The sequence below is a fragment of the Ictidomys tridecemlineatus genome, chromosome 2 (genome assembly GCF_052094955.1).
Source record: "Ictidomys tridecemlineatus isolate mIctTri1 chromosome 2, mIctTri1.hap1, whole genome shotgun sequence".
Classification (NCBI taxonomy): Eukaryota; Metazoa; Chordata; class Mammalia; order Rodentia; family Sciuridae; genus Ictidomys; species Ictidomys tridecemlineatus.
The window spans coordinates 126232472-126250181 of record NC_135478.1 but is presented as its reverse complement, the minus strand read 5'-3'; the positions used below and the strand labels follow the sequence as shown (position 1 = coordinate 126250181).

The 17710-nt window shown below is 42.0% G+C and overlaps 1 protein-coding gene across 9 annotated transcripts in view; it reads right to left on the bottom strand.

Moving 5' to 3' along the window:
* The window catches only part of Cobl (cordon-bleu WH2 repeat protein), a 300795-nt gene that overhangs the window by 261649 nt on the left and 21436 nt on the right, over positions 1–17710 (bottom strand). The window contains exon 1 of one of the 9 annotated variants that reach the window (XM_078039732.1): positions 4796–4814. The exons of 7 other annotated variants lie outside the window; for them this stretch is intronic. The gene's annotated coding sequence lies outside the window, so the exon portion shown is untranslated. Of the gene's footprint in view, positions 1–2462; positions 2592–4795; positions 4815–17710 lie in introns of those variants that run through there. One more of the 9 variants, XM_078039730.1, reaches the window with a different exon arrangement.

The window sequence follows — 17710 nt, the reverse complement described above, 5'->3', positions numbered from 1 at the left end:
AGGTTAGTCTGGCATCTGTATTCCCATTCTAGTATAAGGAAGCTGAACACAAGGTCAGCAGAAAAACCTCAGCACTGTGTCAGGAAGCGATGAGGTCTCAATAGCTATGTTCTTAGTAATAGCAGAGTGATGGCATATGGAATCATAGAATTACCACCAATTCTCCAGAGGACAACCCTGGGAGATGGTCCTGACTGTGAACATCATCTGTCATCTACACTCCACTGGGACTCAGGATAAAATGCCTACTCCAGCCCAGAGTTTCTGTGAGCATGCACCACACAGCTGCTGAAGTGTGGGGTGCAGTCCAAAACCCACACTCTAACATGCTCTCAGGGTTGCTGCTCTTAGGTAACGCTATGACAGAAAGAGGGGACAAATGAATGGTTTTAACAAGGGCATAGAAAGTCAGAGGGATATAATTCAAAATGTGATTTTGGCAGCAAGTAGAGGGATCAATGACAAAGTATGAGGCTCTAAGCAAGGAAATCAGAAAAGGCTTTCAGGAGCACAGAAAAGAGCTGGCAAGGGCCTGACCTAAGAACCAAGGCTGCACAAATTGGTACAAAGTGGACTACAATGGTGAGTGCAATATAACCTCTAAGAATCTGCAGAGTGGATGCTAGGGCATATGATGTCCTGTACCAAGACAGGGAGAGGGAAGCAGAGGGGGTAGTTTAGAGAATGTGAGAGCTCAGTGGAACATGGCAAATGTCAATTCCTTCCTCTCCCAGCATGATGTGGCCCCTGACAATCATTCCCTAATCCTACTATCCTGCATGTGTGTCACAGTCACTAATTCACTTCACCTTGTGGGCAGCATGATAAGGAGGCAGAACTGATCTTTGAGGTTTCTCCAAGTTCAGGCTTAGAATCTTAACAGCTCTAGGCCCTGCTGCTGCTTCAGAATCCGCACCCCACAGTGCAGTCCAGCCTTCCCAGGAGAATGGCCCATGCCAGCCACACCAAATAAGATCTCAAATTAGTCATGGTATTGAGACTTCATAGACTATTTGGAGGTTGAAAGATTAAGGGAGTCAATGACAGAGATAAGCTGGGGATGGGGCCAGAAATATTCATAATGGTAACTCTTAACTTCTTCTTTGTGGACAAAATAAAACAAATTTGGTAGGTGACCAGCAGATGGAAGGCCCTAAGTTTTAAACTGCAGAACCCCACATTTGTGCTTTTAGTTGAAATTTCAATTCCTATAAAGATGAAGAGCTCCCAGGTTGGCTGTAGGGTTCACTGGTTCAGCACTGCCCAGCCTAACTGCAAGTTCAAGGGCTGACAGGCAAGGCCTAGGAGAAAGAACTAGCCAGACCGGTCCTGTTAGATTTTGTTGCTGAGGGTGACACAATCCTAATGTCACCGAACACCTTTTTGGCAACTATCAAACATTTCATAATGATCTCTATACAAAAGTAGTTGACATAAGGAGTATTATCCCCATTTCAGAGGAAGCAAGGCAGACAGTTACTGTCAATGGAATGCTAACTATGAATTTGGTGCTAAGGTAGGCAACTAAACAATAGTGTCTCGCTTCATTTTCATGACAGTCTATAGGGGCGGTGCTATTATCTTGTTTTTGCAAAAATGAAACTGAGACTTAGATTAAGGAACTATTAAAAGAAAACATAATCAGAAAGGGATGGAGCCAAGACTCCAACAGGTCTGCTCAGCTCAGTCACCATAACATGCTAATTTAAAATATAATTTTTAAAAAGCAATAACATTTGATGCCAAAAAAATCCGATGCTTTAATATATATTAAATTGATGACATCAAAACACTCCAGGTGGGGTGGAAGCAAATGAGTACAGGATGAAACACAACATTGTAAAGATTCACAAAGGGTTGCTTTTACATACACATGCATGAAACTTAATTTCATATCCATATGAAACATTCCATAAATAAACTATGGGAATCAGAAAAGCCTTTAGTTCCATAAATAAATTGTAGGAATCAAATCCTACCTTCCTTCCAGTCCCAGAATGTCTAGGAGACTCCTTGGGCCTCAGCAGATCAATCATGGTCTTATTTCTAGAGTGATGTTCTCCTAAGGGGGCATGTGACAGCAGCCCAAGGTCTGACAACCCACAGCAGCACTTCTAATACCCCAACCAATAAAATTCACCAAGTAGAAACTCAGGGTATTTTCCACATTCAGTCCTCTAACAGCCGCTTGCTCACCTGTTTCAGCTTCCCATTGGTTTTTTCAAGGTTAGTATGGCATTTTTATCCCCATCCCGGTATAAGAACACTGAACCCAAGGTTAGGTTTAAGCAAATTTGCAGACACAGGGAAGAACCAGAGGAACTGGATTCCAGAGAACCCTATAATGGGGCTGGTCCCCCAGTTGCTGACCCCAGTATACTAGCTACGCCTAACAGGCAAACTACCAAGAGGATTAGAGCAGAAAGCCCACCATGAAGTGGCTGGATGCTGGCAGATCTCACCTTTGCTGTAGCAAGGTCACAGGTAGAGATGAAGCAGGTTATTTGGAGTCCTGGAACAGAACTTGTCAGTCTGAAGATCCAAAATGTGGATGGACAGAAAAGCATGAAGGGAGAGACCACACAAGGGCCGGAGCTACCTGTGTATTCTGACTACCTGAGAATGCTCTGGTATGTACTGGATGCCTAACCTGCCCAGGAAGGAAGGGTGGGGAGTGAGGGCCAGACAGCCTCCTCCTGCCAGGGAGGCTGCTGTTTGTTCCTTCCGTAACCCTCCCTCCTCCCTGCTGTGATGAGCTCAAAGTCCACACAGATTAACTGTCCATGTGGATGGGCAGATTTTTTTTTTTTTTTACTATATAAGAAAATGTACATCCAGTATCAAATTCTAAGGAAAAAGCCATCAGATGATTTCCATCACATGAAATTTATCTGTGAACTTATAATAAGAAATTAGGAGGAGATATGATTCATTGACTCAGGGTTCCCTAACTTTTTTCTTTCTACATAAAATCCCCTCCACAGTAATGTATAACCTCACAAGCTTTCTTGAACTAATATAATTCATTAGACAGAAAGACAATTTTTGAAACTTTAAGTAACTAGTGAGAGATCCTGTTAAAGTATTTTAATTTGGTGAGTACAATGTTACAGGTAGACAAATTACAAAATAATAAATATTTCATTTTCTGTATGGAAATCAAATGTATAGTGAAATATAGAAATTGAACCATATAATTGATCAAAGCTACACATATAAACTAATTTTTTTACTCTGATTTTGCTTTAAAGATCAATTGACGCTAATTTTAAGTGAGAACAAGAAATCGCTTTTCAGGCGGCTGCATGCAAACTTTTCTGCACAAGTAACACAGAGTGTGTGAGTACAGTTCCCACAAATGGAAAGCACAATAAATTCCAGGCAGATGGGTGGCACCAGCGTGTTAACTACATTTTACTTGGTTTTGAGCTGTATGTACACCTGGGCCAAAGAAGGCAACACTTTTATTTAGATAATTCAACTTAGTAGCTTTGGGAAGGGTGTAGGAAAGCAAATTTGCAAAATGACACCCATATTTAGTATATCCCCTATTCATTTACATTTCAACATCCATGTCCCTAGGCTTCTTAATTTCAACCTGTGGTTTGTTATGGAGCTAAAATGAATAACAAATAATTGCAAATAAAAACTTCATCAGCTTGTTCACATCAAGATTTCCAGAAGGGTTTTGTAATGAACCCCAAAAGGGTCAAAGGTAACCTCTCAATTTGTTTGTTTGGGAATTGATCCCAGGGGAGATTAACCACTGAGCCACATCCCCAGCGCTTTCCTTTTATTTTGAGACTGGGTCTCACTAGGTTCCTTAGGGCCTTGCTAAATTGTTGAGGTAATTACAAGCATGAGCCACCTGGCCCAGCTAGGCTCTCATTTTGTAAAATACCCCTCTCTCCACTATCCTCTCCATGAGGTGGAACAATACACAGGTCAGTGTTAGGAGGAAAATAATCCAACAAAAATTCCAATAAAAATAATTACTCTACTTGCTTAAATTTGGTTTTACAGTAACTAAAAATTTGAAACCATTGCTATTTTTCTTTTTTTTTTCCTTCTTGGTTTGGTAGTGCCCAGTGGATGCACAGGGCTTCGTAGATGTGCCAGGCAAGCACTCTACCACTGAGCAATATCCCCAGCTTTGTTTCTACTTTTTAAAATAATATCAACCCTGGTACACTTTCCAAGCTCCCTGTATAAACCACTATCTGAAGTATTTTCAGCTAATCAGGTAAATATTCTAGCCTGAGAGGGCCAGGCCCTGGGGCACACAACAACAGCACACAGAGACAAAACAACAGCATGAGTCCAATCAAATGACAACAACCACCCTGCTGCTAGGAAGTGTCCCTTCTTCTGAATGAAAGCAAGCCCTTCTGAATGAAGGCAAGCCATGAGAGAGGTCAAGCAACTCTCCAGTCTACCACAGCTTGTGGTAAAGAGGAAGATATCACAGTACTTAACATCACACAGGTCCAGTGGTGTTTGACCTTTCACCTATGGAACACCACACAAACAACAAGGATGACACACTGATGACAAAAACAACATTCTCATTTCTGAAAAGCCACCTCAAAATTTATAAACCTATATACTCTTTGTAAGTTTTTAACATACATTCTAGCTTCCTAACATACATTACTAAGATAATGACATAGGAGATACCACTACCTAAAATTCCCCATTTATCAAAGCAGAAACCCAAATCTACAATGGCATTCCTGAGAATTGTAATAAGAATTGTAATAAGTCATTAGGTAATAAGGACCTAGGGCTAACTTACCTTCCAACACTGGCTTCTGCTTTCAGACTGAAAATTACCCTTGGATTGTCAGCTCCTGCCTGTCTCAGTGGCTAGGCAGCTACATCTGCTGCATATTTATAGTGGCTAGATCTAGCTGGCATTTAAAATTAAGATACTAAAAATGAATGACAAATTTCACCAGAGAGACACACTAATTTTACTTATTTGAAAGTAGTTAACTTGCCAAAATAGTTTGATAACCAAATACAATTCCCAAAATACCTAAATGCTTCAATGATCTTGGAATTCCAACTCCTCATAAAACATTTTAGATATTTATTTTTAAGTGTGTCACAGACCCACCTAGTTCACCTACTGCGCTCATTTCTCTGGTGAAGCTAATTCCATCTGGAATCTCTGCCTGCACTTCTGTCACCTATAGGTATGACCTTCCTCAGCCACTTGCTCTTGGCGCTCTTCCTTTACCTGTAACCCTCCCATTTATATGCCTCACTGTAGCCCAACTACCCACCTTCTTCACAGCAATTCCTTGTGTGTCCCTGCAGCCAGGCATTTCTCCTCTCCCTGTGAAGGATCTCCATTTGCCTGCTGTCCCTGCTGTGGTTTTCCTCCCATCTCTTTCTGCCCCTTCAACACATTAGGCCTTCAAACTCACGCAGTCTTATTTCAATATCACTCCCAAAGACACTGCACACTACCCTCTCTGTGTCCCAGGAGAAGAATACACTCACTGTCCCTTCTTGTCCCCAGGTCAAAGTCAGCACAGGCCTTATGACAGCACCCCTGCAAGAACCTCCTATATGTCCCTTCCTGTCCATGGCCACTGCTACAACTCTCACTGAGTGGCTCTTTATCTGTTCAACCCACTGTGACAACAAGCTCCTAACTCTATCCCAGTTCTTAATCTTTTACTTTCAAATAAATGAACCAAGCCAAAACTATTAATTATCTATGATAGAAGGACAGAAATACATCATGGGGTGGATGTCTGGATCTGGGAGCAGAAGACAATTTTTACATCTATGTGGCAACTTTACTCAGGAAAGTACAGACTACAAAGATCAGTTGAAATACTGCCACTAAGAAACCTTTGAGCGCAGGTTCAACACAATCTTTCATATTCACACAGTAAATTTCATAAAGAAAATGTCTTTCAGTAGGAATTCCATGTTCTGTGGTGCTCTGCCTCAGACAACACTAGCTCCAGAAGACATAAGTCTAAGTCTTAATTTGTCTATTAACCAGTTGTGTTTTAAAATAAAAGACACAAGAACTGTATTTTCAAGGAATGCTGAGATACTAGTAGTAAAAACAAAAACAAAAAAAAACTCTTCTCTCATACTAATTATTTGAAGGTTTGCATTTTGGCGGGCGGGTGGAGGGGTGTCTGAAATGGGAAACACCAATGTTAACAAATGAAAATGAAAATGATCTGCCTGAACCCCAGCTTCCTGGGCTGGTTTCCCCAGGAATAGGGAATGGCTGGGAGAGTGATGAAGGCAGGGCTGAGGAGGAGGGAAAGGATCCAGAGCAAATGGAGAGGAGACACACACAACAGCTAAATGTTTACACTACTCCAGACACTGGAGAGGCCAGGTCAGGTCCAAAGGAAAGGATGAGAAAGGCTGGCTGCAGAAAGAGGCCCCACCTCCACCACCACCACCACCACCCCCCGCAGAGTAAGCTCTAATATGCAAGAACAAGGCAAAATTTTTATATAAATTTTGAAGCACAAATCCCCTGGATTTTGTTTCACTTCCTACCAGTAGTGCTGCGTGAAATTGAAGAGGACCTCTGGTGTCTAGGATCAGAATTCCTTCTTTGTGATTAGGATTTTGTTTTTTACTTTTGAGGGAAGGGCTGGTTCTGGATCCACAGGGCAAATGCATGGATCCACAGGGCTAAGTGCTGTTCCAGTGTTCCGGTCCTTACATGCCCATGCCCATGGCTTCACCTCTTTGCAGAGCAGATTTGCAGAGAGGGAAGGATCGGGGGCAAGACTCTACCAGAGCAAAAAGCTGTCTAAGAGGATGGAGAGGAAAAGATCCTTTTTTTTGGAGGAAACACCCTAATAAAAACAGAGCAGAAGGCCTGGGAGCTGCTATGGCACAGACCCAGGTGTCCTCACCTACAGATGTCCATCAGAGTCAACTGGGAAACTTCCCAAAATACCAATGCCCTGGGCTCCAGGCAGCATGGAGAGCTGAGGGATTCCTAGAGGTGCTCCACACAACCAGTCTCCAGAAACTGACCCCAGTATCAGTGAGGCCCACTCTGGGAACTCCTTGGCATCCTCCTGGCCAAACCCTGATGCAACAAAGGTAAGAACACAGAACCATCCACAAGGCATGCAGAAGGCTGCCTCACCTTGGAAAAAACAAAATAAGCGTTTCCACTTCTGATGAGGACGTTTCTGAAGCCTCACTAAATGCTGCAACCCTCTCTCCTTGTTCCCTTCTTCCTCTAACCTGCTCACTAGAGTTTCAGACTTTGTTTTAATAAAGAGGTACTTTAGTATTTTTTAGATTAATCTTCCATGACAATGGGCCCTATTCTTTTCCCTATGAAATCCACCCTGGATTCTCCAAATAAAAGCCACTGTGCTAAACACAGGAAAAGAGCTGGTTGAAGAAGCAAATATCAAGCAGCATCCTGAAGCTCAAAATGCAAACTTAGGCTCTGAGGCCACAGAACTCCTTTTGATTACAATAAAACAGGAATTTGAAGGATCCATTTTAATCAGCCATTTTAATCACAGATTGAGAAAGATGACTCACACTTGTCCTCGGAAGATTTGGAACCTGTGATTAAATGTTCCTTGACTCCATTAAGCATCATTTTCACAGACAGCAGCAAGAGCTGTGCCCAAGTTACCTGCTGTCAATTTCTGGGAGCCCCTTGCCCTCAGGCTTCTGGGAAAGAAGAGTATGACCCAAAGTACTGGGAAAGGAATCACTCCAAAGTACTGGGAAAGGATGGAAGGGTCCGCTTTGCCCCTCAGAGTATGTTCACTTGGGGCTTTCTTGCATTGAGGGCTTTTCCTCCCCATCTAGCCAGCACTAGTCCTTCTTGTTTAGTCATTCAACCCTTCCACAAGCTTTAAGAATGCCTGTGGACGGCCAGGGACTACACAGGGTAGAGGGATGAACTCAGAGGACCCATAGCCACCTCCTGCAGTGAACATGGGCCAGGGGTGAGGAGACTGGCTGCAAGCTGAGGCCAAGTGAGATGTAAATGGAACAGAAGATACCCCAGGAAACGAGGGAAAACTCTGGTGCACTGGAGGGACAGGAGAGTCAACCTTTATGTACACTTGGGCCAGATGGGGAAGGGCTGTCAGCTCCACCATGAGCCTGGCCTTTAGCTCACAGGGGAGAGGAGTCATTTGAGACATGCAGGTAAAAGAGCAAAACTTGGTAAAATAAGAGTTATGAAATACAGCTAGGGTTCAGCACCAAAGTCAAGGAAACCCTGGAAACACTGGCATGCCAAGATGGGAGGGCCTGTGGCAGGCAGTGCAACAGGCCCTCCTGGTCAAGGCCGTGACATCAGTCTCTGCACAGGCAACAGCCAGGAGATTGGACCCCAGGCCAAGTGGCTTCGTACAGCCAGGATAGGATGCCTATTGCCAAGGTCAAGGACAATGCTTCATCTGACACCACAATGACCACACCAGCTCTGAGGTTCAAGTCTACATCACATTGAGCCAAAAAAGTACTAGTTCTGCTCCTACTTTGCTGTGGGACAGTCCCACAGTCAAGAACTGCCTCCTAACACTTCCCCCACTGTTTGAAGAATGCAGTTCCATTAAGTCAGCAGCAGCTGGGCCTTGACTCCAAGCTCTGTTTTTTTCAGTGTCAGCGGACAGGCCAGCAGTGACCCACAAAGGACCACATGCTCAGTCAGCAGATCCATGGTTCCAAGGCCACCTTTACCATGATTTCCCCGGAGAATAACACTAGTAAAATTTCCATAAGAAAGGTTTATTAAACGTTAGGCCCTGGAAATGCTAATGAAAGAGGCATATAAGCTGGTAACTCTTGCCTACAATGATTTGCCTGTGACCTGAAATTTTTTTAACACTTTCGTAACTTAAAACCTCACAAAATACACAAGTGAGTTGTACGTTATGTGAAGCAGATCTCAATAAAACATTTTTTTCTTATTAGGGAAATAGAGTATTTATTTTAATGTAGGTTTCTATCAAAAATTCTCATGTCTCAAAGTCAATTTCTAAAAGTTCTGGGACTTTTACAGATTAGTACAATCTTCATTGTTTCAGTGGGAAAATGAACCTTTTTTTAATCTCAATAATTCTTTAAATTGTGGTATAAAGGTGTATTAAGAATTGTAAGGCAATAATAATAATAATAATAATAATAAGTGAACCTTTCTTTAAAAAGTACTTTTCCCTTCCTTTCTTAATTTTCTTCTCTTTAAGAAGTATGGTTGAAAGAAGCCGAGGAGAGGCTGAAATGGCTAAGAGGCTAATTACATACAAAGGACTAAACAAATAAGTAAATCTACCGATGGACTAGGAGCCAGGTCTCCTGCTGCCAATGAAGGAAGTTATAAACAGAGCGTGGGGCAGGCTGAGATTTGCATGTGTGCAGATGCATAGATGGGACTATGAGGAGGGTGAGAGAGAATGACACAACACGTGTACATGCAGAGTCTGAGAGATAAGAACACTCAATGAATACAGCAGATGGGGAGAGAGATCATCTCACTTGTAGCCTAGACCCTCAAAATGCTTTCGAAACTCCCAGCAATATTCCAAAGCTGCCTCTGAGGAACAGGAAGTGAGGGAAAGTGTATCTGTGGATATCACAGGGCAGATCCATTTCACATTGTTTACTGATCTTCTCTGTCCCTGCATGAGATGCCACAGGAACACATCAAGTCAACAGCTGGTCCCTGGAGACTTCTCAACTAAAATCATAACTCTGCACTAAAAACACAGTGGCCGACCTGGAGTGCCAGCACCACAAATACTAGAACATAAATACCCATATCAAGTGATGAGTATATTTAGAAGCTCCACATTCACAGAGACTCCCACACACATGCACAGCAAGCAGGGTAAATCTGATCTGGAGATTAGCTGAATTGAGAAGCAGGGAGGGAGGGTGTGCACAGAAAAGAACACAGGGCCTGGTGGACAGCAGCCCATGTAGGGTCACTCAGATTGCTTCTTCCACCCTCTCCAGAGACAACGGTGCTATATTTAGATGGGTCTGAGACTCCAGATTCCAAAACCAGTGAATTGTAGATCACCACTTCCATGCCATTCTTCCAAAAGTAAGAATAACAGACAACAAAAACTATAGCAAATGAAAATGACAGCTGTAATTTCAACAACAGGAAAACAATCTCTCAACATGCAATGTCTGTTTTTCTAGATGATTTCAATTTGGAAATAATTGGCAGTTACAGAGCCAGCAGAAATGCTGAACCTGTGGAGCACGCACACTTCTTAGGCTGCAGGTTGTGACTAATGGCAGTGCCCACGCAGCATGCGGCAGGCAGCAGAGAAATACTTTCCTCCAAGACACTTGTGGTCCCGTAGGGAAAAGTACAGCTACTGTCATTCTCAAATTACCACCAGCCCCGCCCTATGTTCCAGCCCAGCACCAAGAGGTGAATGATCTATGCTTAGCTTAGATAAAACCCAATGATTCAGGGAGAAGACATACCACAAATTTATGCAAACGGCATTGTACACACCTTAACTTTGTTGAGAAGTTTTGGCATCTTTAAAATTATCTAAAAAATCCTGATGATTCTAATAAAGGATATAGCCCAGAAAACACATAGAAGAATATAATTAAGAGCCATGTTACAACTACTAAAGAGGAAATGGGGGACATTTACAGGTATACTTTCAAAGTACATTATGCTTTCTTCAATAATTTTATTTCCTCTGTGTTTCAAATAAATCATGTGAACTTTCAACTATATTTACTAGCACCTCAATCATTTCATCATCTGATCTTTGGCACACACGTTATTTTTAAAATAACTTTTCTTTTAGCAGTTTTAGGCTCATAGGAAATTGAGAGGAGGGCACAAAGATTTCCTACATTCTCTCAGCTACCATGTATGCACAGCTTCCCCCAATGTCATCACCCCCACATCAGTCATGTATTTGTTTCAACAAACTCAGTTACATATCATTATCACCCCAAAGATCACACTGTATATTAGAGTTCACTCCAGTGTTATACATTCTGTGGGTTTGAACAAATGTATAATGACATGAATCTACCACTATAAGTATCATACAGGATAGTTTCACTGCCCCCAAAATCCTTTGTGCTTTGCCAATCCATCCCTCTCCCTCTCTCTCTCTAATCTCTGGCATCTGCTTTACTGTCTCCATAGTCTTCCCTCTTCCAGAATGTCATATAGTTGAAATGATGTAGCCTTTTGAGATTGGCTTATTTGGCTTAGTGATATGCATTTAAGGTTCCTTCATATACTTTCATGGCTTGATTCCAAACAACATTCATTGTCTAGATGTATTAAGCACATGCATTTTCAAAGAAGAAAAACAATTCAAATAAAATAAACTTACTCCTCTCTGTCTCTCCCATTCAGTACAACTATGAAACCTGGCAGAATTTAGGGAAGACTATGAGAAGTAGAGTGACGGGCTCCTGTAATCCCAATGGCTAGGGAGGCCGAGGCAGGATTCCAAGTTCACAGCCATCCTCATCAACTTAGCAAGACCATCAGCAACTTAACAAGACTGTGTCTCAAAATAAAATATAAAAAGGACTGGGGATGAGCACTGTTGGATTCAATCCCCAGTATTAAAGAAAGTTAAAATAAAAATAAATAAGAGAGAAACAGAGAGAAGAACAGTGAAATCAGTTTTGAAAAAGAAAAATGTTGGGGAAATCACAGTGCAGAGTTTAAAAACTTCCTATACAGTTACAATATTCAAGACAGTATGATATTGGTGAAGGAATGTTTACATATCAAGTAAACAAAATAATCAAGAGATAGATCCACAGAAATATGGCCAAGTTTTTTTTTCTTTTTGATAAAGATACAAAGGTAAATAGACAAATGAGAGCCTTCTCCATAAATGGTGTTGGAACAAGTGAAGACCCCATGCCAACAAGTAGGAAGAAGAAGAGTGACCCAAACCTCATATCTTATATAAAAATTAACTCAAAAATGAACATGCATGTAAATGAAAAGTAAAAGTAATGAACCTGTAGTAGAAATTCTAAGAGAAAGATTTCTCATGGCCTGATGTTAGGCAAGAGCTCTCGGAAGGGGTACTTAATGCATGTCTAAAGCAAGATATCCATAAGAAACTTAACTTCCTGGCAGTTGGGAACTTCTACTATCAGGCATGGTGCTGCAATTGGGAGGCTGAAGCATAAGGAATGCAAGTTCAAGGCCAGTCTCAGCAACTTAGCAAGACTCTGGCTCAAAAGTTAAAAAAAAAAAAAATTAAAATGGGCTGAGGATGTAGCTCCATGGTAGAATTTCCTGGGTTCAATCCCCTTTAGTGCAGAACAAAACCAAACAACAACAACAAAAACCCACTTCCACTCGTCTGAAGACATTGCCAAATAATGAAAACACAAGCTATATAGACTAGAAAAGATAAATTTACAAATCAGATATATGACTTAGGAGTTGTACCACATTATATAAAGAAACTTCAAAACACAACATAAGAAAACAATCCAACTGAAAATAGATAAAAGACTACAACAGAGAGATTTTACCAAAAGATACATGGATGGCAAATAAACAAAAATTCTTAACATTATTAGCTATCAGGTAAATGCAAGTTAAAACCATGATGGGATACTATCCTATACTTATAAAATGGCTAAATTTTTTTAAAAAAACTTTAATATTACCAAATATTGGTGAGGATAAAAAGCAAATGGAACTGGAGTGTTGCTCATGGGATCGTAAACAAACCTGAAGGATCCACAGAATGGAAGGTTATTCAGCAATGAAAATGGAACAAACTGTTCACACGTGCAAAGAGCTGAGTCTCAAAGAGGGTGTGCTAAGTTAATGAAATTAGGCTCAGGTATTACTTACCTGGCAGTCTCAGAAAGTTACAGAGACAGAGAACAGATCAGCAGTTTCCAGGAAGACTATTTAGAAGAGAACATCATGCAGTCCTGTGGTACAGCTGAAATGAAGAAACTCTATTGTACCCTGATTGAGCTGGTGGCTACATGGATCTACACCGGTGTGAAATCCACAGAACTACACACAAAATAAGTCAATGGGATTCTATGTTACTTTAAAAATAGTAATAATCCAAATAGAAAATAAGAACTGGATTTAAGTACCTGTCTTCAAGATGGATGTCCATGGAAAGCTGTCCTCCCCCAGTTTATTATATGCAGTGATATATATCCCTTGTAATGGTGTGGGTTGGTATTGGTTTCAGAACCTACCCTGGGTATCCTAATCTTCAACTGCTCAATCCCTTATGTAAAATGGCAATGGTATAGGATTCACATATAACCTATACATACTCTTCTGTGCACTTTAAATTATCTCCACATAATTTATAATACTAAATTCAATGCACATGTTACTGTAGTAGCTGTTACCCTTTATTGTTTAAGGAATAATGCCAAGAAATAAACTCTGTATTTTTAAATATTTTTGATCTGTGGTTGGTTGAATCTGCAGATGCAGAACCTGCAAAATATTAAGGGCCCACAATATTTGTTTTTTCAACCTGCCCTTAATAACAATATAAACAGTCAAAAGTTATTGTTACCCTTGTAATAACAATGGCATATAGACACAGCCTGAATAAGAAACAGGGCAGAGAACTGTAGATAATATGAACCACATCTCCTCCAGGTGTGCCCACCTCATCTGGGATTCAGAATTTGGTGACTAATAAATGTCAACCAATTGGTTTATACCAGTGCTTTGTTTTTTTTCCCCCTAACTTCTCATTCTATTCAAGTAAAAAAGGAGTCTATCATTTGATTATTTTGCAAAATATTTGATCTCCTTTCCCAACAGATGCCTTCAGGAAAATCAATAACCACTCACAATCCTCTCCTTATCTGGCCTCCTAAACTCCTGGCCAACTAGTTTCTGCCATCTCCTGACTGACTCAATGAGGTCACAGGCATCCCCTCCCACTGACACTTGATCTCAGTTCTCATTAGAGCCGCGGTCCCTGCAGCATCTGGGCAGGCTCCTTCAGCCCCCCTTCCCTCATCTCAATTTTTGCTGCTGGAGCATTCTGGGCTATCTCTCAGGGAGTTGGTGCACCTTAGAATTCACTGGGTACCCTATGTCCTCACTTCACACGCTTTCCCCTGGACACCTGCTCACTCTCACAACTGCAATACCCAACAGCAGCAGATTATAATAGCAAAATAGCCAGTTAGGTTTTATAGATCATCTCTTGGTTCCATGAGGCTATGCTATGGAACTCAGTGTTTGCATTCCCCTAAAAAACCTGTTGAAACCTAATGCCCAAGGTGATGGTATGAGGAGGTGAGGCCTCTGGGACATGCTTAGGTCATGGTATGGAGTCTAATAAATGGAATTAGTGCTACTATAAGATCAGATAGACAACAGAGAGCTTGTGCATTCATATTCATATTCATTTTCTCTCTTTCTCTTTCCCTCACTTCCTCCCTCCCCCACCTCTTTTTCCTCTTTCCTCTTTCCTCCATGTGAAGAAATGAAGATGACAGCTATCTGCAAGCCAGGAAGAGAGCTCTTGGAACCAACCATACTATACTAGCACCTTAATCTTGAACTTTACAGCCTCCGTATTGTGGGAAAAAAAAAATGTTTAAGCTGCTCAATCTGTGGGGTTGTTGTTATAGCAATCCAAACTAAGATAGTGAGTTAAATAGCAAATAAAAATACAGGAAGCCTAGTTCAATAGGAAATTTGGACAGAATTATGGTAGTATTTTTTTCCATCTTAAGTTCTTATTTAACTGGGCTTCTTGTATGTTATCTGGCAACCCTAGACTCTGGGTAAATTCTTAGTCCACTCATGATATGATATCCTTAGGAAAACAAGGTAAGGAGAACATCAGATGAAAATGAAAGAGGTAGTCAGAGTGAAGGAGCAGTTCCTACAGTGGCATTAGCAGGCCCTGAATGGAAGTTAGCGCCTCCTGTACCTTGATGATTTCTAAGGCCCCTGAAGCCTGGTCCCCTGCAGTGCAAGAAGCCCCTCATCAGAGCATACCAGGGTGGTTGCCCTCATCAGCCCTTTGTTATACTCTCACCCAATATGGAAGCTATTCTTTTGTTCCTTATTCCAAACTGCAGGTTGGCTATAGATTCCAGATCCCACTTTGAGAAGCACTCAAAGGCCCAGGGAGTCAGCTCCTCTGGCCTGAGGTTGGCTCCCACCATTTTGGTTGCAGGACTTTGAAGGAATCTCTGAATCTTCCTCAGTCACACCATGAAATGAGCCAATAAGTCTTGTCCTATCATCTTCACACTTTAACTGGACAACTGTGCCTTCATGCCTGGAAAGGCAATTTGTAAAAGGCTCTTCAAACAGTAATTGTTCTTATGATCTTCATGACTAACCAAGTCCTACCATCTAGAACCCCAAACTCACCTTTTCTTCCCTCATTCTGCTCCTACCACTGGTCACCACTCCTCTCCATTCCACCACTGACAGATGTCTTTAATGCCTTCTCTTCCTGTTCTGAGCCCACAGCTCCTTCCTATAGCAGCTCAGAACCTTCTCCTTTTGCATCTGGGCAATTACCATGGCCTAACCCACCTGTCTCCCTACACCATATATCCCCCACTTCACACAGCTGCCAGGGCTAGTTTTTTTAAGACAAGAGCCAATGATCTCTCATGGATCCTCCACTGTCTATGGCTAGGGCTCCTGGTGGGCAGCACATCAGTGTGAATGTCCATGCAAGATCTTGTCCAGCTTGACTTCCAACACTCACCACTGTATAGATAAGTCTCCTTTCTCAAATACCTCTGTGCCTGGTTCCTTCTATCCTTCCATGCATTTCCTACCCAGAGCTCCTATACCCATCCAACTCAAGGACAAGCAGCCCTGGGCTCTTGCCTTTGGGATGCTCAGCAGATGCCCTCTGCCCACAGTGATGTGGTTCCATGCCCACACTCTTTGTCACAAACTCCACATGCAGTTGGTGTGCTTAGTGTCTGTGAATTCCAAAGGAACATTTCCAGTGAGTCACAGAATTAATGTGAGCAGCAGTGACCAGAACAAACAAAAAGAAGTTTTTAGTGCCAGAAAAAATGATGCCCTTTTAGTGCCAGAAAAAATGATGCCCTCCTTTGAGAAACCAGAACGTGTCCTACTTTCAATAATGGGAACCATGGAAATTATTGTTTCCCTTTTGCCCAGCTTGTCAGACACACAAAGACAAAACTGATGCTCAACCACGGCACACAGCTTTGCTTTCATGGTTAATATCTCTCCTCACTCTGTCTTTTTTTGGCTTGGTATTGTGTTTCTATTTTTATTAAACTTCTTGCATACAGGCCCTATACCAAGGCCTTGGCAAAACAGATGGGATACAGAGAAAAATGGCAGCATGAATAAGGGACAACAGATGGAGATATGAAGGTGCTGGAAAGAGAAATTCTCCACTTGAGCAGCAACAACCTTAGGGTAGTCATATTTCCTTCTGAAATGGAGAGGGAACAATGGTTCAAGGTGGATCCTTGCACTGTGCAAACACAATCAAAGGCATATGCCAATCATAGGGACAACAGAACAGGCAAGTGGCAATGTCAACTGTACATATCATGTCCTATTAGCTACCAAGGGACAGTGCTACTAGCATAACTGATTTCTCTTTTAAATCTGATTGTCCCAGGCATGATGGAGCATGCCTGTAATCCCAGCAGTTCTGGAGGCTGAGGCAGGAGGATTGCAAATTGAGGCCTTGTCTCAAAATAAAAAAATAAAAAGAGTTGGGGATGCGGCTCAGTAGTAGAACATTGCTGGGTTCAGTCCCTAGTTATACACACACACATATACACAGAAAGAAATCTGATTGTTAATTATTGGAAAACATGGGTTCAGAAAGGTCCATCAAATTAGAAGGACAGGCCAGCTGTTCACTAGGCTCCTTCCCAGCAGGGATCATGTGAAATCCAAAATTTCACAGCTCAGGTAACCAGCATGGGAAATATTTGTTGTAGTTATTAAATGATTTGTGCTCAGTCTACCTTTAAGTCTTATTCAACCCAGAAATTAGTTTAACCACCTACCCTTAAGTAAATTCAGATACAAAGATCAAGGAATATGAATGATGTGCTTCACCTTTCTAAAGCTCAAATGTGAGTCTTGTCACCATGCTACCTGAACTATTCTGGGGCTCCCTACTGCCTGTACAACTTTCCCAGTGCCATCCTTCACAACCTCAGCCTTCTTCCTTCTTTGTAAGCTTTGGGAAGACTAAATTACTAAAATAATGACATTCACAACCCATGCACTAAATGATACTCCCCAGAGACATCTGGGATAACTCCCTGCCTGCTGTCAAGCAAGCGCCTCTCTCTGCCTGTGCATCCAGACCTCCTGTCCAAGCTCCAGCATACTTCCTCCAGCAGTGGCCTCCGATGAGGTATGGATGCTCCACCCTCTGGTCTTGTCTCTCCCATAGCAACATCACATGCACCACACAAAAGAAACCCTGCCTCTATACTTCTCCCTCCTCACAGAAGGCCAGGTTGCCAGCATCTAGCACAGTGTCCCTCTCATGCTAGGGGATGGATAAAAGGTCATGAGTGAGGGAACAGGTGGCTGACTAGCTACAGGGAATACTAAAAAAAGGAAAAAGGAAACCCCGGCTGGAGCAAATGAGTCATGTGAGAAGCAGAGATCACAGAGTAAGATAAGATGCATCACCCATAGCACACCAGGGAGATCAGTACAGAGGCCACAAAGACAGAA